The 25,394-nt window shown below is 45.3% G+C and overlaps 1 protein-coding gene across 11 annotated transcripts in view; it reads right to left on the bottom strand.

Annotated features, from left to right (window-relative positions):
• The window catches only part of LOC129703452 (lactosylceramide 4-alpha-galactosyltransferase-like), a 35,697-nt gene extending 10,558 nt beyond the window's left edge, over nucleotides 1–25,139 (bottom strand). For 3 of the 11 annotated variants that reach the window (XM_055645912.1, XM_055645917.1, XM_055645920.1), the window contains exon 1: nucleotides 24,897–25,139. The gene's annotated coding sequence lies outside the window, so the exon portion shown is untranslated. Of the gene's footprint in view, nucleotides 1–5,014; nucleotides 5,089–24,100; nucleotides 24,324–24,618; nucleotides 24,837–24,896 lie in introns of those variants that run through there. The other 8 variants (XM_055645922.1, XM_055645913.1, XM_055645914.1 and 5 more) reach the window with 7 other exon arrangements.
• Nucleotides 25,140–25,394: the final 255 nt, after the last annotated feature.

Here is a 25,394-nt window from a genome sequence, read left to right on the forward strand (position 1 = left end):
ATCAACACAAATATACTATCTTTAAAGGTTTGCAACATGAGTAAATTTCCAGGTTATGACTAATGAGATTCTACACTAAGGAATATGTCAATCCTAGTAGTGCAGAATATTGCAACTAACTTGGTAACGTGGGTTGGAAGGGAGGAGGAAGAGAATGGTTATTAAAGAGTTAGTTCCCCGATTGACTGATCGTGACAAATGGTGCTCCCAGAGATGCGAAGTGTCGGTTTCATATTTCCTTCATGTAAACCACTGTCTTGAATGCAGGAATACAGAGGTGTCCATCGAAGTTTGAAAATTGAACTCAAGGAACAGTTATGTTTTAGGCAGGAGTGTGATGTTACAAAGGAGATTAAGCTGTGTAAGATGTTGTCCACTTTGAATCAGCTTAAGAAAAATAAAATCAACTTAATAGGTAGAAATAAATAGATAATAAACTGGCAAAATGGAACACCCCTGTTCATGAAAAGAGACAATATGGAAGAAGGAAAGGCTAATATCTGTCATTAGGAATATGTTATGTCATCAGAGTGGGGCAGAAGGTGGTACAGGTACTGCTACCCTACCATTCCAGTGACCCGGGTGTGACTCTGACCTCTGCCGCTACTTGTTTGCCATTTGCTCATTCTCTCTGTGTCGCTTGGGTTTCCCCCAGGTTTCCCCCCACATCCCAATGATATGGTAGACTGTAACATTTTCCCTGTATGGGTAGGTGGTAGGTGAATTCAGGATGGATTTGATGGATAGATGAAAAAGAATGGTTGCAGAAGTTATGGCCACTGCCTTACAGCTCCAATGATCAGCATTCACTCTTCACCTTGTGCTGTCTGTGTGGAGTTGCATGTTCTATCCGTGACCATGCGGGTATCTGAGCTAAATGAATAGCGGAGCAGGTCCTTGGGAATGTAAGGTTTACTGCTGATCCTATTTATGTTCTTCTCATAAGGAATACAAAAGTGGTAGTAGAGTTTTGTGGGGTACTTGGTCTCTTGGACACTGAATGGAATAGAACACTCAACCTAGCCACAGGCAATACCTTATTCCTTGGTGGGAAAACAACACTAGGTTACAAGCACAATACCAGAACCAAAAGATTAAATTCTGAAAACCTATTTAAAGCAACTGCTGGAATCTGGAGCAAAAGATAAAATGTTGGAAAAATTCAAACAAGTTAAGCAAAATCTGTGAAGGTAATGGATGGCTGATGTTTCTGGTTGGGACTAAATGGTTCAGGACTAAAGGTTCGAGTGGAGGACAACAGCCTCCTCTTGAACATCAAAAAAACGAAGGAGCTGATCGTGGACTTTAGGAGGGCACATCATCCGAGGACGTACACTCCATTGAGGATAAATGGGGATCCTGTGGATAGGGTAAGCTGTTTTAAATATCTGGGAGTCCACATCTCTGAGGATATGACATGGACATCACACGCCGCAGCACTCGTGAGTAAGGCAAGGCAGCGCCATTACCACCTCAGGCAATTGAGGAGATTCAGAGTGTCTCCGAGGATCCTTCAGTGCTTCTACTCAGCGGCTGGGGAAAGCACCTTGTCCGGAAATATTACCATCTGGTTTGGGAATTGCTCTGCCCAGGACAAGAAGGCTCTGCAGAGAGTAGTGCGTTCAGCCGAACGCACTATGGGAACGTCACTCGCTCCCCTGCAGGAACTATACATCAGGAGGTGCAACTCCAGAGCCAATAAAAAAATCATAGGAGACCCCTTCCACCCCTGCAACGGACTGTTCCAGCTGCTATGGTCAGGCAAACACCTCTGTTGCCATGCTGTGAGAACAGAGAGGTTGAGAAGGAGTTTCTTCCCAGAGGCCATTAGGACTGTAAACTCCTATCTCACCAGGACTAACTTTTAATGTACCACTCTACTGCTTTTTTTTATAAAGTGCTGTTTTTTTCCATTTTCCGTCCGCCCACAATATTTAATGTGTAAAATAATATGTGATTCTGTTCCATTCTGTTTGTAGTTTGTTTGGTTGTGTGTTTGTCTTTTTGCACAAAGTCCGCGAGCATTGCCACTTTTCATTTCACTGCACAACTCGTATGTGTATGTGACGAATAAACTTGACTTGACTTGACTTGAAGGTGTAGAGGGGTGATAGCTTGTATATGATACTGAGAGGGAGGGGGGCGAGATAAAGACTGGTAGGCGATACTCATTTTTTAGGAGCAACAGCCTTCATGAACTTCCGATACATGCTATCACAACTCCTCCCATTCAAATGTCAAATTGTCTGCCCTTGGTCTCTACAGCCAGGATGAGGCCAAATGCAGACTAGAAGAAAACCACCTCGTATTCCACTTCGACAGCTTCAAACCAATGTTATTTGATCGCTAAATTTTCCAGATTCTAGTAACCCCCTTCAACCTCTTCCCTTATACTACTGCTATTCCCCCCCCCCCCCCCCCCCCCCACCCAAACTCTCTATCCCTCTTTCATCCTTTCCCCCCTCATTACATAGACATCACCCTCACCCTCCAGGTTTCATCTAACAATTATCCCTCCTTTATCTGTTTCCATCTATCACCTACTAGCCTCCCTCTCACTTCTACACAATGGTCTTCCCTCTGTGCCTATTATCTGGTCCTGTGATAGGGTCTCAACCCAAAACATCACCCAACCTTCGCCACCACAGATGCTACATGTCTCGCTGAGTTCTTCCAGCAGTTTATTTTCTGTTTTGTAACTGGTTTTAATCTGCTTTGTTCAAGCTCACTAGGGCTAGAGAAACAACAAATAGAGGGCACAGTTGTAAGGTGAGAGTGCAAACTTTTTAAAGGGCACCTGAAGGGCAACTTTTTCCACACCTTCTATCAAGGTGGTACAAGCGGTCAGAGAAAATGATTGAAGCAGGTACAGGAACAGTGTTTTCAAAGGTATGGTGCTCTTAAAAAAAAAAAGCATTATCTACCAGAAACAACCAGTCAAAAAATTATAATATCTACAAGTTGAATGGAAAGGTTTAGAGGGTTAAAATACAGGAAAAGGTAAGTAAGTCTAGCTTGGTTAGGCATCAGGGTCAGCCTGGATGGTTGTGCAAAAACCATGCTGTAATACTCTATGACACAGCTGGAGAGTTACCGACATTGCTGCTTTTGTTACAATGTTACCATAGACATGGCTGGTGCATGAACACAACTCTTCAGTCCAAAACTCTGTGGAGTGAATCAACTTGTCTGAAAGACTGGTAGGATCCTGAAGAGACCACGATGGTTCTTTCAGTCAGATGGAAGTTTCTTGGATCCTCTTCCATTATCGGGCATTTACCCCGGATACTCCCTGTTTGAACTGTTGCCGTCAGGCAGACGGTACAGATCTACAAGGACAGACAAATGGAAGTTTTTACTTGGATCCTCTTCCATTATACGGGCATGTGGAATCGACAGAAGGATGGAGGGTTGGGTGTGTATGCCCCGCCCTTGTATGTATCATTAACTCTACTTCACAACTGAACATGGTAGTGTTGATGGTACGGTAGCATGTTGATTGCATTAATCAGGGGCCATTAGAAACAGAAGAATTGCATTCTAACCCAATCTCTAACCTGGTATCCATTGCAATCAAGGCGAGAAAGCAATGCTGTTTCAATGTGCGGAAGGGGAATGGCAGGGCAATATTCTGTGTCACCGCAGGGAAGCTGAAAGGTCTGAAGGTGGATAAATCACCTGGACTGCACCCCACGGCAGGCATGGAACTGGCTATCAAAACATGGAGGGGACCGGGGGACAGGGGGGACACAATTTCTTGACGGCCGCGCGCACATGCGCACACTCACACACACATGCGCAAGGATTCGGAGGCTCAATCCAGCGCTAAATGCAGCTCAACTCTGCCTATCTCGCCGGGTTAACTACAGCCCTGCCTGGACTTACAGGACACCAAGGCTGCTTCTCCACACTGGCCATATTTCCCGCAAGCCCAGGCAGGTTAACCTGGCGGGACAGGCAGAGTTGACCTGAGTTTATCGCTGCTTCTCTGCGCTGGCTGTGGGCCTGGGGGTACAGCTCGCGTCCGACTCCCGACCTCTCTGGCCACCCGTGGGGGGGGGGGGGGGGCACTCGGGTACGGATGGGACAGTGCCGTAGACCCGGCCAGGATCGATCCTAGCTGAGGAGGAGGCGCAGGTCTGTGCCACGTCTCTCTCCTCCAATCACCGTGCTCTATCCTCAGTCCCACCCTCCCCCCCACTCCTCCCTCCTCCAATCATCACGTTGAATCATCATGTCCCGCCCTCATTGCCTGCTGACCAACGTCTCTCTCGTCCAATCGGCGCCCTCGATCAGCAGTCCAACTCCACTGTCTCGCGGAAAGCGGAGATTTTAAAATCCGGATGACAAAAACTTGGGGGGGGGATGTCCCCCACCTCTCAAAACATGGGGGGGGGGGGACGTGTCCCCTCTGGCACCCCCGGGTTTTCTGCCCCTGCCCCAAGGTGCTGAAAGAGGTAGCTTTAGAAATTGTGGAGGCATTAGTAATGATCTTTCAAGAATAACTAGAGACAGGAGTGGTTCCAGACGATTGATAAATTGCAAATATTACTCCGCTGTTCAAGAAGGGGGTGAAGCAGAAGAGTGGATACTATAGGTCGATTAGCCTGACTTCAGTGGTCAGTAAGATTTTAGTCCATTATAAAGGATGTGGTTTCTGAGTACTTCGCAGTTCTTGATAAAATAGGCCAAAGGCAGCATGGCTTTGTGGAGATCTTGCCTGACAAATCTGTTAGAATTCTTTGAGGAATAGCAGCATAGACAAAGGAGAGTCCATGGATGTGGTTTACCTAGATTTTCTGAAAGCCTTTGTTAAGGTGCCACACATGAGGCATCTTATCAAAGGCACAATTCCAACTCTTTAAATTTGTCTAAAATACCATCATTGCTGGATGAATAATAGGTGTCAAGAGTGCAGGAGGGAGGTTGAAAACCTGATTGAACGGTGCTCACAATGTCAGCAAGACAAAGGCTGATAGTTGACTTTAGAAGGGGAAGTCAAGAATCCACGAACCTGTCTTCATTGATGGGTTGTTGGAAGACGTAGTCAACAACTGCAAGTTCCTGGGTGTGCATATCTCTGATGATCTGTATGGGCACAGCACATTAATGCAATCAGTGCCTCCACTCCCTATGAAGAGTGAGGAGATCCTCTTGTCAACTTTTACAGATGTATGGAAGAGATCATATTTACTGGTTACATCACTGTCTGGTTCGGCAACACAGAAATGAAGGGGATTACAAAGAGTGGTGAACACTGCCTGGTCTATCATGTACTGACCTCCCCACCACCTCAAAAAGGTAGCCAGTATCATCAATGACCCGCACCACCTTGGCCTTGCTTTCATTTCACTCCTACATCATGAATCTAGATTGCAAAAACAACTTTAGAAGATTCAATTTTAATAACTCCGGATAAAGGTGTCCCATCATCGAAGTAAAAAGGCAGAGTGAATGAGGTACTTATAGAGTCAAAGTCACAGAATGATACAGTGTGGAAACAGGCCTTTCGGCCCAACTTGCCCACACTGGCCAACAATGTCCCAGCTGCATTAGTCCCACTTGCCTGTGCTTGGCCCATATCCCTCCAAACCTGTCCTATCCATGTACCTGTCTTAACTTTTCTTAAACGATGGGATAGTCCCAGCCTCAACTACCTCCTCTGGCAACTTGTTCCATACACCCACCACCCTTTGTGTGAAAAGGTTACCCCTCGGATTCCTATTACATCTTTTCCCCCTCACCTTGAACCTATGTCCTCTGGTCCTCAATTCCCATACTCTGGCCAAGAAACTCTGTGCATCTATTCCTCCCATGATTTTGTACACCCCTATAAGATCCTCCCTCATCCTCCTGCACTCCATGGAATAGAGACCCAGCCCCCTTAACCTCTCCCTATAGCTCACACCCTCTAGTCCTGGCAATATCCTCGTAAATCTTTTCTGAACCCTTTCAAGCTTAACAATATCTTTCCTATAACATGGTGCCCAGAACTGAACACAATATTCTAAATGTGGTCTCACCAACATCTTATACAACTGCAACATGACCTCCCAACTTCTATACTCAATACTCTGACTGATGAAGGCCAAGGTGCAAAAAGCCTTTTTGACCACTTTATCTACCTGCAACTCGACCTTCGGGAACCATGCACCTGTACTCCTAGATCCCTCTGCTCTACAACACTAGCCAGAGGCCTAGCATTTACTATGTAGGTCCTGCCCTTGTTAGACATCCCAAAATGCAACACCTCACACTTCTCTGTATTAAATTCCATCAACCATTCCTCCGCCCACCTGGCCAATCGACCAAGATCCTGCTGCAATCTTTCACAACCATCTTCGCTATCTGCATAACCACTCACTTTTGTATCATCAACAAACTTGCTAATCTTGCTCTGTATGTTCTCATCCAAATCATTGATGTAGATGACAAACAGTGATGGGCCCAGCACCGAACCCTGAGGCACACCACTAGTCACTGGCCTCCAGTCCGAGAAGTAACCTTTCACCAACACCATCTGCTTCCTTCCATGGAGCCAATTTGCTATCCATTCAGCTATCACTCTTTGGATCCCGTGCGATCTAACCTTCCAGAGTAGCCTACCATGGGGAACCTTGTCGAATGCCTTACTGAAATCCATGTACACAACATCTACAGCTCTGCCCTCATTGATGTTTTTGGTCACGTCTTCTAAAAAATCAATCAGATTTGTGAGACACGACCTCCCATGTACAAAAACCATGCTGACTATCCCTAATCAGCCCTTGCTCATCCAAATAACCTATCCCTCAGAATACTCTCTAGCAACTTTCCGTTTACAGCTGTTAAGCTCACCGGCCTATAGTTCCCAGCATTTTCCCGACAGCCCTTCTTGAAAAGAGGCACAACATTTGCCACCCTCCAGTCTTCCGGCACCTCTCCTGTATTTAAAGAGGACTCGTAAATTTCAACCAGGGCTCACACAATTTCCTCTCTAGTTTCCAACAATGTCTTCGGATATATCTGATCAGGCCCTGGAGATTTGTCTACCTTCATACACGACAGTACCTTCGGTACTTCTTCGACATTAACACTGACTGCTCTAAAGACATTTCCATTGACTGCCCCAAGTTCCTCTGTCCTACTGTCTTTTTCCTTGGTAAATAGAGGAGAAATACTCATTTATGACCTTGCCCATCTCCTCTGGCTCCACACAGAGGTGACCGCTTTGATTCCTGAGAGGTCCCACTCTCTCTCTCTCTATTTACCCTTTTGCCCCTTATATATTTATTAAATCTTTTGGGATTGTCCTTAATGCTACTCGCCAGAGCTATCTCCTGGCCGCTTTATGACCTTCTGGTCCCCTTTTTTGGTTACTTCTTAGTTCCCGAAACTCATCCAGGGATGCACTTGATACCAGCAGCCTATACCTGTCCCATACATCCTTTGTGTTTTTGACCAACATCTCAATTTCCCTCGTTAGCCAAGCTTCCTTACGTTTGCCTGCTTTGCCATTCACTCTAACGGGGACGTACACATCCTGAGCTTTTGTCAGCACACTTTTAAAAACATTCCACTTGGTCGATGTTCCTTTCCCCTCAAATAACCTGCTCCAGTCAACTTGAGCGAGACCTTCTCTCATACCCTCAAAGTTGGCCTTACCCCAGTTAAGCATTTTAACACGTGGACCCTCTCCATCCTTATCCATAACGATCTTAAACCTAATCTAACTGTGGTCACATGTCCCAAAATGCTCCTCCACGCACACTTCATTAACTTGCCCTTCCAATTTCCCAATACTAGATCCAGCGATGCCCTCTCACTTGTGGGGGCCTCCATGTACTGCTTTAGAAAATTCTCCCAGACACTTTTGTGGAATTGCACCCAATTTAAACCCTTCACGCTATGATTTTCCCAGTCTATATTGGGAAAGTTAAAATCCCCTACTTCTTTATTTTCTATATAAGGTTATTTATATACAACCTTATTTGACTAATCCCCTACTACAACAACCTTATTCCAGGTGTCAACTCTACAGCGGTGAGACCAAGCACAAGCTCGGTGATCGTTTTGCTGAACACCTCTGCTCAACCTACCTGATCTCCCAGTTGCTCAGCACTTCAACGCCCCCTCCCATTTCCAATCTGACCTTTCGGTCCTGGGCCTCCTCCATTATCAGAGTGAGGCCCAGCTCAAATTGGAGGAACAGCACCTCATATTTCACTTGGATAGCTTACACCCCAGCGGTATGAACATTGACTTCTCAAATTCCAGATAGTCCTTGCTGTCTCTTTCCCTCCCCACCCCCTTCCTAGTTCCCCTACTGGTCCCATTGTCTCCACCTACTTTCTATTTTGTCCCGCCCCCTCCCGACATCAGACTGAAGAAGGGTCTCGACCCGAAACATCACCCATTCCTTCTCTCCATAGATGCTGCCTCCAGCATTTTGTGTCAACCTTATTTGACCTTCAGCCGTCTGCAATCCCGGCACATTTGTTCTTCTAATTACTGTTGAATATTCTGGGGTCTGTAGTATACCCCCAACAAGGTGACCATCCCTTTCTTGTTCCTCAGCTCCACCCTGTCTCTCCTGAAGCTTCTGTATCCCGGAACATTGAGCTGCCAGTCCTGCCCCTTCCTTAACCAGGTTTCAGTCATGGCTACACCGTCCCAGTCGCTCATACCTATCCATGCCCTACCCTCCAGGCCCCTTGCATTAAAATACGTGCTGTTTAAACCAAACCTCCTTCCTTGCTCTCCTCCTTTCACCTGCCTATTCAGTCCACTAGCCAATTCTAGTCTCTCACGTGCCTCTGTCCTGTACGAGATCCCACCCTCCTGCCAATCTAGTTTAAACCCTCCTGTGTAGCATTAGCAAACCAGCCTGCTAGGATGTTAGTCGCCTTCCAGTTAAGGTGCAACCCGTCCCTTTTGTACCGATCACCCCTGCCCCAGAAGAGATTCCAATGATCCATAAATCTAAATCCCTGCTTCCTGCATCAACTCCTCAGCCACACAATAATTTCCCTATCTTCCTGTTCTTACCTTCACTAGCACAAGGTACTGGAAACAATCCTGAGATTACTACCCTGCAGGTCCTGCTTTTCAGTCATTTACCCAATTCTTCTTCCGACCTATATCGTTTGTGCCAACATGCACATCAACCTCCAGCTGCTCCCCCTCACTCTTGATGATGCTATGCAGCCGCTCCGAGACGTCCTGGACCCTGGCACCAGAGAGGCAACACACTACCCTGGAGTCTCGCCTGCTGCCGCAGAACATCCTGTCCGCACCTCTGATTATCGAGTCTCCCGGCACTAGGGCTCTGCCTGAGGTCACTCTTCCCCGTTGAGCAGCAAACACCAGGGTTGGAGTCACAGCCCTGGCTGCCACTCAAACTTGTGGTGTCGTCCACTCCGACGACTCCCAAGAGCTTTCAATGTACCTGCTTTCAATAGGTACAGCCACCGGGGTCTCCGGCACGTTTACTTCTCTTCCTCGTTGTCACCCGCCTTCGCTCTTCCTGGATCCTCGGTGTGACAACCTCACTGTAGGTCCTGTCCAGGAAACTCTCGGTTTCCCAGATGGTCCTGAGGTCATCCAGCTGCTGCTCCAGTTCCTCAACACGTTCATTCAGGAGCTTCTCCAAGCAACCAGCTGAAATGCCCTTTGATTATTTTCCTAAATTAAGACTTCAAAAGATGTACAACCAAACATAACCCAACCAAAGGTTATGGAAATCATTAGTTATCTCTGGAACGTTTACTTTTCCTAGAAATGCAATCAAAAGAACAGCTCGATCTTTGAACTTGCAGGCCAAAATGTTTTTTGAAGGGTTCATCTCGTTGATTATTTATGAGATGATGTCAGCATTGGCAATGTCCCCCAATTAATGTCAGCTTAAATTAATATTTTACCAATAGGAAGCACAATACTGTATCATCAGGTAACATCTACAATCAACTTCTTGCAGGTAACAAAATGTAACTAACTACCTGCTGTGTTGGCGAGGACTTTGAAATGTGTAAATAATTAGTCATAGACTCATCCAGCACAGAATCTGTGGGACTGGTTTAAATTGGACACATGATCGGCCCTTACCAGCCAAGCTGCCCCATCTAAGCTCGTCCACTTTCCCCGTGTGGGGAAACTTGTTCATACTCCAGTTCAAATGTCTTTTAAATATTATCTAGTACCTGCCTCAACTACTTCCACTGGCTGCCAATCACCACCCAGTGTGAAAGTATTGCCCCACAAGTTCCTGTTAAATCTTTCCTCACTCACTTTAAACCGATGCTCTCTAATCTTTGATTCCCCAACTCTGGGTAAATGAACCTGTACATTCTCTCTATTCCCCTCATGATTTTATACACCCCCATAAGATCACCTCTCAGACTCTTCTCTGCATCCTTTCCATCTTAATGGCATTATTCCTATAGTAGGGGGACAAAAATTGAATACAATATTCCAACGTCTCATACGACAGTAACCCAACTTCTGAACTTCAATACTCGATTTCCTGACTGACGAAGGCCAACATGTCAAAACCCTTCTTCCCCACTTGTGACAGTACTTTCAGGGAACTATGTGTACTTCCAAGTTACATTGGCTAATTAGCCTATGGACCTCACATCTTTGGAATGGGGGAATAAATCAGAGCACCCGGGGAAAACGACAGTCACATGGAGAACGTGCAGACTCCACACGGGCAGCATTAGGATATCAGGATAGAGCCTGGGTCACTGGAACCGGGAGGAAGCAGCTTTAGCAACTGTACCACTGCGCCAACTAATGATATGGGATTTATCTTTTTTTTTTACCTGAAATTACATAATTACAAATGTGAAATGTACAAATCATGTTTCATGGAGGACTGTGTTTAAATTCACTTACACAGTCAAACTGAGGGAACCAAGCTCAAACACAGCACGTAGCCAGATTGTGAGAAACACATCTACAACCACTTGTCACACATTCTACCCATGCTGCACATGTGAAAATTCAGTGTTGCAAGAGATTGCTGGGGCACAGAGCAAAAATACACTGCTGTTAAAAACTCAGCAGTCAGGCCACATACATGGTGGCAGAGGGATGGTCGACATTTCAGGTCAAGTCAAGAGTCAGAAATGAAGGTGTAAAGGAGAGGCAGTCAGGTCAATGATCCCTTTGCCTTTGACCCGCAGAGTTCCTGCAGATTGGAGAAAGAACTCTGTGTTCTTCTGTTTCCCTAGAATGCTGACCCATTGAAGGACAAGGCCAGCCAATTCCAAATAACAGCTCATTCCTTTTGTTCACCCTACTGCTCTTAGAACTTTGTTTGCACCCGTCTCTGCAATGGCAAATCCCTGATAGCAAAATTAACTGACAATAAATGCTTCCACCAGAAAATGTAAAATACACCCCAACGCTGATTTCAAGGTGAACGGAAAAAAGAGAATGGAGAATGATGTACATTCCAAAATTACAACATCCCAAGAGCGGCAGGGGCTTGGAATTAGCACAAGGAATCTGGGATGATGAGAGATGTTTACATTTGATCAAAGAAAAAGGAAGCACATGCAAGGTTTAAAAATATGAAATCAGACAGGGCCTTCGAGGAATATAGAAGGGTTTCGGCCCGAAACGTTGCCTATTTCCTTCGCTCCATAGATGCTGCTGCACCCGCTGAGTTTCTCCAGCTTTTTTGTGTACCTTCGATTTCCCTGCATCTACAGTTCCTTCTTAAACCCTTTGAGGAATATAACTGGTTCCACCAAGATGCAGCACAGAATGCCACAGGAGGTCCCTTTTCCCTGTGGCTATCAAACTTTACAACTCCTCCCCCTTCTGTTGTGGGGTAGACTGATTCCCCTTCCCCGCACTGTATCTCCAAGAAAACATTTTCAAGTGTGGTTTCACCAACAAGCATAAAGCTACATCATGATGTGTCAACTTTTGTACAAATACCCTTCCCAATGAAGTGCTAAAGGATTTCTTCACCAAAATGTCCACCTGACTCGTCACTTTCATGGAGTTGTGCGAGTCAACACTTTCCTAAATTGCTTCAGGCCAGGCCATGCAGCCGATTCCATTGCAGTGACAATGCAAAAATGTGCGAGTTTTTCAGTGTCTCAAGCCTTGCAGCTCCAGCTTTAATCCTGTGCTTACATTGCATGGGTTTCCCTCCCTTCCCCCCCCCCCCCCCCCAGTTTCAACTTCGTAAATGGAGGAAAATGCAGGAACATTTTTCCCGATGTTGGGGGAGTCCAGAACCAGGGGTCACAGTTTAAGAATAAGGAGTAGGCCATTTAGAAATGAGATGAGGAAAAACCTTTTCACCCAGGGAGTTGTGAATCTGTGGAATTCTCTGCCACAAAAGCAGTGGAGGCCAATTCACTGGATATTTTCAAGAGAGTTAGATAAAGCTCTTAGGGCTAACGGAATCAAGGGATATCAGGAAAAAGCAGGAACGCGGTACTGATTTTGGATGATCAGCCATGGTCATATTGAATGGTGCTGCTGGCTCGAAAGGCCGAATGGCCTACTGCACCTATTGTCTATGTTTCTATGTTTTCATGATAGTTAATGGGAATGGGAAGAGAATGATTGGGGAATACAATCGTACCATGATCGGAGACTTGTAAATGGCATCTTACGTTTCAACTACATTTGGAAATGTGAGGCATGAGTCCTCAGTAACAACCATATTAATAAAAAACTGCAGCTAAAAATTGCTAAATTGCAGCTAAAAATTGTTTTGTATATTTATTAAATGAATTACAAAATAAGGCAGACATGAAGCCCTTTCGTTGTATCATGTGAAACCATGGCATGTCAGATGCACTGACTATTCTTTTATGCAGTTCGTGTTATAATTTCAAAGAACACAGTGAGGTGCTCAGCACAAGCTGATTCTTGTAAAGCAGGGCAACAGGAAACAGGAAATTTCACTTCCTCCAAGGCATGTGCAAAACAAACAAACCCAAGTGATTCACTGTTTCTGAAGAGGAAAAGTATAACAATTGGGAAAAGATAATCAGCAGCCCTATAGTAGTAATTTGAGGCGGGCGTAGTGGATTAGAAAAACAAACTCATTGCACAATGACGCCTTAATAAATCTTGGGGTTTCATCACCAGACTGCCTCTCTTTGGTGTCTATGCCGAACATGATGTCAAAATAAACTACCGTATTTCCCAGCAATGAAGACGCACCCCCATTTTAAGTTGCTACATTTTGAAAAAGGGCTGGCGGGACAGGATCAAGGGTTTAGTTTAGTCAGTAGAAAAGATGTCAAACTCCTTCAAGGAAGCAATGAGGATCATCTTCGCCCGTCCCACAAAAAAAGAGAGAGAGAGAGAGAGAGAGAGAGAGAGAGAGAGAGAGAGAGAGAGAGAGAGAGAGAGAGAGAGAGAGAGAGAGAGCAAAGCAAATCCCCGAAGACAGGAAGCTGAGAGAGCGCCAAATTTACAACATCTGGGCAGGAATTCACGCAGGCAGCTGCTGCAAAAATCTGTCCAAGATAATAAATTTGACAAAAGGTCAAGAGCTTCTGTGACAAACCTGTACTCTGCTGGCTGTTTCCACAGCCGCAACAGAGATATGGGGACTATTGAACAAGAGGGACTGGTGGACAAGTACTATTATCCTCAAACTGCTCCCACAAATCCTCTTGAAAGTTGTGAAAACTCTGCATTATGCTTACAGTATGAAATATCAGCATGCCTCTAGCTATGTAGAACAGTACAGGATATGGACAGGCCCTTCAGCCCATGGTGTCTGTGCCGAACATGATGCCACTTTAAACTGCGCCATTTCTCACTCTGCAGTCATTGCAATGAAACATGGATTTGTGGCTGGAAATGCTGCAGCAATCAGCAGTTGAACATTTATCTGCAGCCTCTAACCCGTGCCTTCATACTGATGGCAACTAATAACCAGTTCCGGGATGCACATTACATCTCAGGGCAGCCCAAGACATATCCATTCATTTCTTTCTCTATCACCACTCCTCGGGGAGAAGGTGGCACAGTGGTGCAGCTAGTAGAGCCACTGCCTCACAGCTCCCGCAACCCAGGTTCAATCTCAATCTCGGGTACTACCTGCGGGGAGCTTAATGCAAATTAATGTTTGATGGCCATTGACTTGGTCGGTTTTTCCATCAGGCTAACTCTACGATTCTAACAACCCTCATTCTAATCATTTTAAACATTACAAAATTCCATTTCTGTTAAAAAGCCTTTCCTTCCTCTCTCTCATTGCAGTGAAGTGACACCTATGCCTTTCATTCATAAAGTATCTATCTCTTGCCCTGGGCATGCAACAGGGTAAATTGCATCTGCTCTCGACGAGAGAATACAGATTAGTTAATGGCAGGTCAGCTGATGAAGTTGTTCATCATTCGATCAGCCTGCAAAAGCTACATCAAGAATTCTGTTAGATGCAATTGTCTTAGAACACTGCAAAGATAAACTCTAGTTTCTCTTTACAACCATTATATGAAGCTGCTCTCACCCAACTCTCCACAACTAATGGTGATACATTCAAGGTCACAAATTCTACATCCTCCAATATTTTTGTAGACTCGCAAAGTGGCCACAAAAGTGCATTATCTCAAATGGTCTTTTTAAGGTAAAGAATGTATTGCTAAATTCAAATAATATAGATAAACCAATAACAACAGAAAATGCTGGAAACACTCAGCCGGTCAGGGAGCATCTGTGGAGATGGAATCATGGTGGGGATAGGTGGTATAGATAAAAATGTCAACATAGGAGTGGATGGTTAAGAACATAGCATAGTACAGCACATGAACTGTATTGTAGGCCCTTCTGATGTCTGTGCCAAATTTAACTCATTACATTTCTCTGCACATGGTGTATCCCTCCATTCTGTGCCTGGTCAAATGCCTCGTAAATGCTGCATTGTATTTGGTTCCAACACTTAACCTGGCCTTGTGTTCTAGTCACCTATCATTCTGTGACAAAACTTCAATATTTTACATTTCCACTCTATCTACGTTACCTATGCCTCTGATATTTTTAATATACTTCTATCAAGTATGCCTCAGCCTCTAACACCAGATAAAACAAATCAGGTTTGCCCAACCTCTCCTCACCGCCATGCTCTCTAATCCCAGCATCATCCAGGGAACTGTAGACAATAGGTGCAGGAGTAGGCCATTTGGCCCTTCGAGCCAGCACCACCATTCAATGTGATCATGGCTGATCATCCCTAATCAGTACCCCGTTCTAGCCTTCTCCCCATATCCCCTGACTCCGCTATCTTTCAGAGCTCTATCTAACTCTCTCTTGAAAGCATCCAGAGGACTGGCCTCCATCTGAGGCAGATAATTCCACAGACTCAAAACTCTTTGTGTGAAAAAGTATTTCTTCATCTCCGTTCCAAATACCCCTTAACTACTTCTACTGTTCCCAAAATTCTCTTCCATCAAAACCCCAATGATCTGGCCAAACTCATTCCCCAATGCAAGGGCTAAAATTGTCCTATCCATAGATGAATGATCTACACATTGTTTTGAGAAATAATCCCAGATGCATCTAATATATTCTGCCCCATCTATGTCTTTAGCAACGAGGAAGTCCCAGTGAAAATTGGTGAAATTAAGGTCACCCACTACAACAACCCTGTTGCTTTTAAGTATTTCCCCAATACGTCAACGTAGATGTGCAGTGTAAAGTATTCGGACTTGTTTCATCATGGCCTGGCATGGTGATTTCAATACTCAGGAATGCAAGAGGCGGCAAAGAGTAGGGAACTCAGCCTGACCCATCATGAACATAGCTCACCTAACTATCCAATGTAACCGGGCCACATCCCCAGGGAACACAGGGACCATATGCAGAAACAAAGACAGCTACTACTTTCCCACAAGTATCAGGTCCTTGAACACTCCTCCATCCTACCACAACAACAAAACACATGGCCCACCTCTTGCACTACTTTGAACAAGTTTTTTTAATCTAATTATGTTTTTTGCACTTATGTCTGGTCTTTTGCTGCACATCTTTTAGAATTGTGTGTGTAATATGTATAATTTGTTTTTGAGTGATCATCCCAGCTTCTGATCCTGCTGCGTTTTCATTGTACATGTACCTCACCAGACTCCTGCATATGGTAATCCCAACAATATATTCAGATGAATAGATACTAGGTGCAGGAGTTGGCCATTCAGCCCTTTGAGCCAGCACCGCCATTCAATGTGATCATGGCTGATCATCCCCAATCAGTACCATGTTCCTGCCTTCTCCCCATACCCCCCGACTCCACTATCTTCAAGAGCCCTATCTAGCTCTCCCTTGAAAGTATCCAGAGAACTGGCCTCCACTGCCATCTGAGGCAAAGAATTCCACAGACTCACAACTCTCTGTGTGAGCAAGTGTGTCCTCATCTCCGTTCTAAATGGCTTACCCCTTATTCTTAAACAGTGGCCCCTGGTTCTGGACTCCCCCAACACCGGGAACATGTTTCCTGTAATAGCATAGTTAATATATGTAGTTCTATAATAGTATAATTTTGGAACAATCCTGAATAGTCTCATAAACACAAACTGGCACATGGATAAAAGAGAGAGCAGCCACTCTGTTCACTAAGTTTATTTTTGTCATCTAGTGGAAATGTGTTACAAAAAAACATTGATCACAGCCACAGTAGGGAAAGTCCCATTTTCAAAGTTAAAAGTTTCCACATCAAAATATGGAAAAATACACCATTTATGATGGAAAATGTTGCAATTTGTTCAAAAGTGAGTGCAACTCAAAAATAGCAAGAAATACATTAAGGTGGCATTAATTCTGTTTTGAATTTCCTTCATTTGCCTGCAAGAAACAAGAATTTGTACCTCTGAGAAATATCCCACATCAGATTGTATTGCTCAGAAACAATGGTTTGAGTTTCATCACAGATTGCTCCTTGATTACATTGCTACATGGCCTCAATAATTATAAAATATGGAAGAATCTGAAAGTGTGGAGAGGTGAAATACAAAGAACATTTTCACTTCAAGTAGCTAAAGTCAATGCACAAAATACAAGTCCTCAGATTCTCCGAGGATTTTTTTCATTTCCTACCTTCTATAAGTTCTTCAAATGCTACCCCGTAACCTTTCCTGAGGAGTTGTTCGCTCCCGCGGAATGTGTTCGACCGTCCCGACGTCGGAGTTTCGATCATACCGACGAGAGGGCCTGTACACCTGGCTGTCCGTAGCGGCGACTACGGAGGGTTCAGGGCCCCGACCACGGATGAACAAATGAGGAGGACTGACTGAGAACTTTGTTGCCTTCCACCATAGTGAAGAATGCTCTGGTGGATGTTCATGTTAAACTCTATTGTGTATTGTGTGTTCTATTTTCAATTGTATCGCTGCACCGGCAAATTCATTTCACTCTACCTTAGTTGGTGCATGTGACGAATACATTTGTATTGTATTGTATTGTATTGTATTGTATTGTATTGTATCGTTCAGCCATGTTATTCACAGCACTCTTTGGGAGGAAATTGAAATCGACAGCTCTGATTCAGTGAAGACAAGGAAAGTTATTATCCTGGCTAATATTTCACCTTAAATTAATAACACCAAAAGGGATCACTGCCATAGTTATATTGCTGCTTGTGGGAGCTTCATCCCTCCTTTTCCATGCAACAATAGCAATTACATCTCATTGGTCTGAAGAAGGATCCTGACCCTAAACATCATGTCCATTTACCCCCACATACATACATATATATATATACACACATATATATATATATATACACACACACATTATATATATATATACACACACACACACACACACACACACACATATATATATATATATACATATACATATATACACACATATCTACACATATCTACACGTATATACATATACATATCTACACGTATATACATATCTACATATATATATATATATATACAGTTTATTTTTTTAATTGATTATTTGACCACGGAGTATGTATCCCAGTCCTTTCGTTCGTTAAAAGCATTACCTGCTCCCATAAAGTCACAAGCTTAGTGTCATGCTCAAAATATAAGCAAAAACTCCATTCTGCTGCTGCGCATGTAGCCCAAAGTTCAGGGACAGGACCATAGGAAATGGAGCATTCTTCTTCACCTGCAGTAAATGTCAATGATTTTCTGACCCCCGCCCCCAATATTGCACAAATTGCACAAAATAAACATTCACGCAGGGAGAGCTATTGGTGTTGATCCAGAAGGAAATGTCAAGCTGCTCTTAGAGAAATTAAAGGTCAAATGTTTTGCACGTGACAATATTTATCTTGTTGAAGAATTGGTCCACAAATGAGGCAAGAGATGTCAGCACAAAGTTAATAAAGACCAATACAATATACAAATACAAATACAAAAGAGAAATCCTGGAACAAATATGGAAAAGGGGAATGCAAAGAAACTGGCAAGGATTATTAAGACCAATGACATTAGCTTTTAATAGATAAAGGGGAGCTAAAAGCAGAAAAAAACATGAGAGTGGGTGGACTAGGCCAGTATTCTCCAGAGGCGAAAAATAAACAGAGAGATGATTCACAATAGGAGGATAATATTTGGAACTATCTAGCCCAGAGGATTGGAAGGTTCTATTTACTGATTAATTTAAACCATCCAACTAATCAATGTGTATGGAGGTAGTGCTGGAAAGCAGCTTGGGGGTTAATCACAGCCATGTCCTCAAAGAAGGTTGCAATGGGCTTGAAGAGCTGAATGGCCAGCTCGGATATCTTACATTCTCATCTGTTTGCGGATAGTTGCAATAGCAGCAACGGGCTAATAATAGTACAGGAAATTGTCCGGGTTTTATGTAAGTCTGCAAACAGAAGTTCAAATCTAATTGTGCAACGACAAAAGAACACATATTCAAATGAAAACACTGTACATTGTTCAGGTTCCTCATCACAGCCATGATCGAAACATCAACTACATTATCTTATGAAATAGGATAAGGCCATTCACTCCATCAAGTCCAGGCCAGCTCTCAGTGCAATTTCATCAATCCCATTTCCCTACTTGCTATCTTGAAAACTATTTAGAGAGACAGTGTGGAAACAGGTCCTTTGGCCCACCGAGTGCCTGCCAACCATTGATCACCAGTTAACATTAGTTCTACATTACACAATTTCTTATCCACTCCCTACACACTAGGAACAAAGAAAATAGTTGCAGGAGTAGGCCATTCGGCCCTTCGAGTAGCACCGCCATTCAATATGATCATGGTTGATCATCCAGAATCAATACCCCATTCTTGCTTTCTCCCCATATCCCTTGTTTCTGTTAGCCCTAAGAGCTATATCCAACTCTCTCTTGAATACATTCAGTGAATTGCCCTCCACTGCCTTCTGTGGCGGAGAATTCCACAGATTCACATCTCTCTGGGTTGAAACGTTTTTCCTCATCTCAGTCGTAAATGGCCTACCCCTTATTCTTAAACTGTGACGCCTGGTTCTGGACTCCCCCAACATCGGGAACATTTTTCCTGCATCTAGCCTGTCCAATCCTTTAAGAATGTTAAATGTTTCTATAAGAGCACCTCTCATCCTTCTAAATTCCAGTGAATATAAGTAAGTATGCAGATGATACGAAGATAGGTGGTGTTGTGGATAATGAAGTAGATTTTCAAAGTCTACAGAGAGATTTATGCCAGTTGGAAGAGTGGGCTGAAAGATGGCAGATGGAGTTTAATGCTGATAAGTGTGAGGTGCTACATCTTGGCAGGACAAATCAAAATAGGATGTACATGGTAAATGATAGCGAATTGAGGAATGCAGTTGAACAGAGGGATCTAGGAATAACTGTGCACAGTTCCCTGAAGGTGGAATCTCATGTAGATAGGGTGGTAAAGAAAGCTTTTGGTGTGCTGGCCTTTATAAATCAGAGCATTGAGTATAGAAGTTGGGATGTAATGTTAAAATTGTACAAGGCATTGGTGAGGCCAATTCTGGAGTATGGTGTACAAATTTGGCCGTCTAATTTTAGGGAGGATGTCAACAAAATAGAGAGTACAGAGGAGATTTACTAGAATGTTGCCTGGGTTTCAGCAACTAAGTTACAGAGAAAGGTTGAACAAGTTAGGTCTTTATTCTTTGGAGTGCAGAAGGTTAAGGGGGGGACTTGATAGAGGTCTTTAAAATGATGAGAGGGATAGACAGAGTTGACGTGGATAAGCTTTTCAAACTGAGAGTAGGGAAGATACTAACAAGAGGACATGACTTGAGAATTAAGGGACAGAAGTTTAGGGGTAACATGAGGGGGAACTTCTTTACTCAGAGAGTGGTAGCTGTGTGGAATGAGCTTCCAGTGAAGGTGGTGGAGGCAGGTTCAATTTTATCATTTAAAAATAAATTGGATAGTTATATGGACGGGAAAGGAATGGAGGGTTATGAATAGAGGGTATAAAATAGGAATGGAGGGTATAAATATATATATCACACCTGGTGTATTGCGTACAGTTTTGGTCACACCTGGAGTATTGCGTACAGTTTGGGTCTCCAAATCTGAGGAAGGACATTATTGCCATAGAGGGAGTGCAGAGAAGGTTCACCAGACTGATTCCTGGAATGTCAGGACTGTCTTATGAAGAAAGACTGGATAGACTTGGTTTATACTCTCTAGAATTTAGGAGATTGAGAGGGGATCTTATAGAAACTTACAAAATTCTTAAGGGGTTGGACAGGCTAGATGCAGGAAGATTGTTCCCGATGTTGGGGAAGTCCAGGACAAGGGGTCACAGCTTAAGGATAAGGGGGAAATCCTTTAAAACTGAGATGAGAAGAACTTTTTTCACACAGAGAGTGGTGAATCTCTGGAACTCTCTGCCACAGAGGGTAGTTGAGGCCAGTTCATTGGCTATATTTAAGAGGGAGTTAGATGTGGCCCTTCTGGCTAAGGGGATCAGGGGGTATGGAGAGAAGGCAGGTACGGGATACTGAGTTGGATGATCAGCCATGATCATATTGAATGGCGGTGCAGGCTCGAAGGGCCGAATGGCCTACTCCTGCACCTAATTTCTATGTTTCTATAAGCCCAGTCGATCCATTCTTTCGTCACATGTCAGTCCCAATTTAGAAAAGCCAATTAACTTACAAACCTGCACATCTTCGGAATTTGCGAGGAACCAGAGCACCTGGAGGAAACCTATGTAGTCATAGGGAGAATGTGCAAACTCCACACAGACAGCACCCGAGATCATGCACTGTAAGGCAGCAACTCTACCAGCTGTGCTGTCCCTCGCTCCCTTTAACTGTCCCGATGGATTAATTTACAGCAAGCAAATACCCCACCAACCCACATGCTTTGGGAATCTGGAAAGGAAACACAGTACCCAGAGGAAACTCACGCAGTTATAGGGAGAACACTGGAGGTCAGGGTTGAACCTGGGTCATTGGAATGAAACGGGATCCATGATGCCATGATAGATTGGATTTGAAAATTTGCATGGCCAGAGAAGAGTAGTGGTGAAGGGGTGTTTTTCTGACCTGAGGTCTGTGACCAATGGTGCTCCACAGGGATCAATGCTGGGACTTTTGTTTGTATGCATAATGATTTGAATGAAATTGCAGATATGCTGATTAGTAAGTTTGCAGACAATTCAAACATTGCAGCTGTGGTAAGTGAAGGAGGTTGTCAAATGATACGGCAGGTTAGAGATCAGTTTAAAAACTTGTCCAGAGTTAAGCAACAGGTGTTGCACTTTGGGAAATCAAATGGATGGGTACAGGATACAAAAAATGGCAGGACCCTTAACAGCATTGATGTATTGTAGGGTCTGGAGATACAAGTTCTTAGCTCCCTGAAAATGGCTGCACAACTGGATAGGGTGGTAAAGATAGTGTGCAGCGCAGCATGCTGGCTTTCATTAGATTGGGAATTAAGTAGAAAAGTTGACAAGTCATGTTGAAGCTGTATATAACTCTAGTTAGGCCACATTTAGAAGATAGTGTGTAGTGCTGGTCACATGATTACAGGGAGGAAATGAGGCTACAAAGAGGGGGCAGAAGCGTTTCACTGAGATGTTGTCTGGTTTAGAGAGACAAACAATGTTTTCAGGTCAAAAACCTTCAATCTGAAGAAGGGTCTCAATCCAAAACGCTATCCATTCCTTTTCTCCAGATATACTGCCTGTCACTCCAGCATTTTGTGCCTACCTTCAATCGGACTGATGGAGGAGTGTGGAGAAAACTGCTGAACAGAGGTGAGGAGAAGTAGTGGGGCAGGAATTGGTCTGTGGTAGAATATGGACACTTGCCTTTAATAATCAGGGCAGAGTATAAGAGCAAGGAGGAGATAAAACAAACTACTGGTGGATTTCATCGGGTCAAGCAGCATCTCTGGAGAAAATGGACAGATAACATTTTGAGTCAGGACCCTTCTTCAGACTGGGAGGAAGAGCAGTGGGGGGGGGAGGAGAGTAGTGGGGGGGGGAGAACAGTGGGGGTTTGGGGGAGAGAGGGGAGGGAGGGGGTAGTGGGGGGGGGGGAGAGACTGGAAAATGGAAGTCAATGGGCATTGGCAGGTTCTCTCGTGACTGGTCATGTATTGCAAAAGGGAAGTTGGTAGTCAATGTCCCTGAAGGTAATGTCATAAGTTGCAATATTATAAATTATTTCATCTATACCAAGGGTTCCCAACCTGGGGTAAATTTACTCCCAGGGGGTCAATTCTGCCTACACAGGGAGTACATTTGTTGATTCTGGATTTGTACATATTTTTTCTCATTGACTGACTATGTTTGGTTCTGGTATCTGTTCATCATTAGTTGTTCACAAATAAGTGAAATAACATTGTTATGTGCTATTAAGTTGCCAGGGGTAAACGGGACAAAAAATGGTTGGGAACCCCTTATCTATACCCTTCCTTCTGTCACAAGGTCAGAATTGAGGAAGTTTATTATCAATTGCACAATGTTGCTCACAACTCCTCAAAAATTAATTCAGACCACAATTTCTTGCCACAAGGCCAAGACAACATTCAGACATGGCTAATAAGTGACTATTAACATTCAAACAATATTCAAATGCCTAACCTTGATATCGGTGTGGGGTGGCCTGGGGAGGTCGGGGTTAGAGGGGGTGGAGGAGATCGGGGTGACAGGGTTGGGACCGGGTCAGGGAGGAGGGGGTGAGAAAGGAGGGGGAAGTTGGGGAGGGGGTTAGAGAGAGTTGGGGGGGGGTTAGAGGGGGGGGGGGAGGGGGGGGGTTAGAGGGGGGGGGTAGAGAGGGGGGGGGGGGGGGTTAGAGAGAGGGGGGGGGGGTTAGAGAGGGGGGGGGGTTAGAGGGGGGGGGGAGGGGGGGAGTTAGAGGAGGGGAGGGAGTTTAGAGAGGGGATGTTGGAGACGGGAGTTTTTGGAGAGGGGAGGGCGGGGGGTTTGGAGAGGGGAGGGAGGGGGGGAGGGGGGGTTTGGAGAGGGAGGGCAGGGGGATGGGGAGGGAGGGGGGGTTAGAGAGGGGAGGGCAGGTGGTGGATGGGGGAGGTTTTTAGAGATCGTGGAGGGGGAAGGGGTTTTGGAGAGGGGGGGAGGTCGGGTTTGGAGGGGGGAGGGGAAGGGCAGGGGGGGTTTTGGAGAGGGGAGGGGGGTTAGAGGGAGGGGAGGGGAGGGCAGGGAGGGGGGGGGGTACTGAGGGGAGGGGGGTTAGGGAGAGGGGAGGGGGGGGGGGAGAGAGGGGAGGGGGGTTTGGAGAGGGAGGGCGGGTTTGGAGAGGAGAGGGGAGGGGAGGGGAGGAGTTTGGGGGGGGGGGAGAGGGGGCAGGAGGGATTGGAGGGGGGGGTAGGTCAGGTGAAGGGTTGGCGAGAGGAGGGCGGGGGAGGGTGAAGAAGAGGAGGGAATAGATGAGGTTTGAGGAGTGAGAGGGTCGGGGAGGCTATGGAGATGCGAGGTTTCCTGCTGTACGTGCACCCTCCCCACTCGCCTGTGGAATAGCGCTCTGCTACCGTCCGGGGATCAGGGCACTGCCCCGCTACCCCGCTACCCCTCTTCTCCCCGCTGCTCACTCGCCCGCCGCGCCCCGCTCCACCTCCCGTTAGATGAACGCATCCCGCCCAGCGAGCTCCCACATCGCTGGGATCGCGGCCAACCTCCCTCCGGCTGCCCACCCCGGGGCACTCACGGGTGGCCGAGCCGGACACTCAGCCTCGCTGCAACGCTCTTATCCAAACGTCAACGCCGAGTGAAGTCAGAGCAGCGGCCAGCACCCACCATAATAGTCACCACTTCCTTTCCACGCTCATTTAACGCACTCAGAAAATAACTTCTGGCCCGAAAGAGGGTGGCTTCCGCCTGGTTTTATTACCATTGTCCCACCCTCCAACTCTATACAGAGAGAGAGAGAGAGAGAGAGCAACGCCACCAAGCCGGCACTGAAGGTGCATCACTGACCACTGTGCAACAGCGCCGTGCCCGAAACTTTGCAGCAAACGTTAAAACTGAGATGAGAAAAAACTTTTTCACCCAGAGAGTTGTGAATTTGTGGAATTATCTGCCAGAAGGCAGTGGAGGCCAATTCATTGGATGAATTTAAAAGAGTTAGATAGAGCTCTTGGGGCTAACAGAATCAAAGGATATGGGGAGAATGTGGAACAGTAGCGCTATTTGGCCCATCGCCTCCTGTGCTGGCTGCAACCCTACCTTCCTGCACTGAATGCTTGTTACCGCGGGTCACCGGTCTTCACTGTGTGACAGTGTGGACACGAGTGGACATCTGCTCCTTGCACGGTATGGCTGATCTTCCTCTGCTCGTCAGCTCCACCGACACCACCCTGGTGGACTCTCTAAATGTCAAAAACCTCCCGGTCTCTGTTCAGATTGAACTTCCTGACCGAGCCTGCACCGTCCCCCAGTTGGAGAATTTCACAGCTTCACCGCCACGAACGACGAGACTTCCCATCGTCTTTAAAATAGCTTACCCCGTACTTTCTCTGAAACTGTGCTTCTTAGACTCCTCAGCCGAGGGAAATATGCATCTTCTACATATAGTAGGAAGCATCCAGCCTGCAACTCCTTTGAGAATGAGATCTCTCATCCAAACAACACTGCCCCAGTCTGTGCAAACTCTTCACATATAGTAGACTTTCCACTCCTGGAACCATCCTGGCCAACCGTCATGGCTCTACTGTTGTGGCTGGCAAACACATGTCGGGGGGGTGGCAAACACATGTGGGGCGGGAGGTTTAAGTAACAAGACCGAACCTGTGCAGAATTGTAGAATACGCCAAAGCCCCAGGCAGTTGCTATAAAGCCTGCTGCTACAGGAAACAGGAATTCGTGTGCCTGGTCTTTGTTGCTGTCTTCACCCATCAGCCAATCACACCCATCACCTGAATCCACATATTTGCTAGATTTTGTCTCACCCCCATCTCTCTTTACCAGCTTTCTCGATCATTTTAAATAAGGATTCTGACCTA

The sequence above is a fragment of the Leucoraja erinacea genome, chromosome 14, assembly GCF_028641065.1.
Source record: "Leucoraja erinacea ecotype New England chromosome 14, Leri_hhj_1, whole genome shotgun sequence".
In the NCBI taxonomy this organism is placed as follows: domain Eukaryota; kingdom Metazoa; phylum Chordata; class Chondrichthyes; order Rajiformes; family Rajidae; genus Leucoraja; species Leucoraja erinaceus.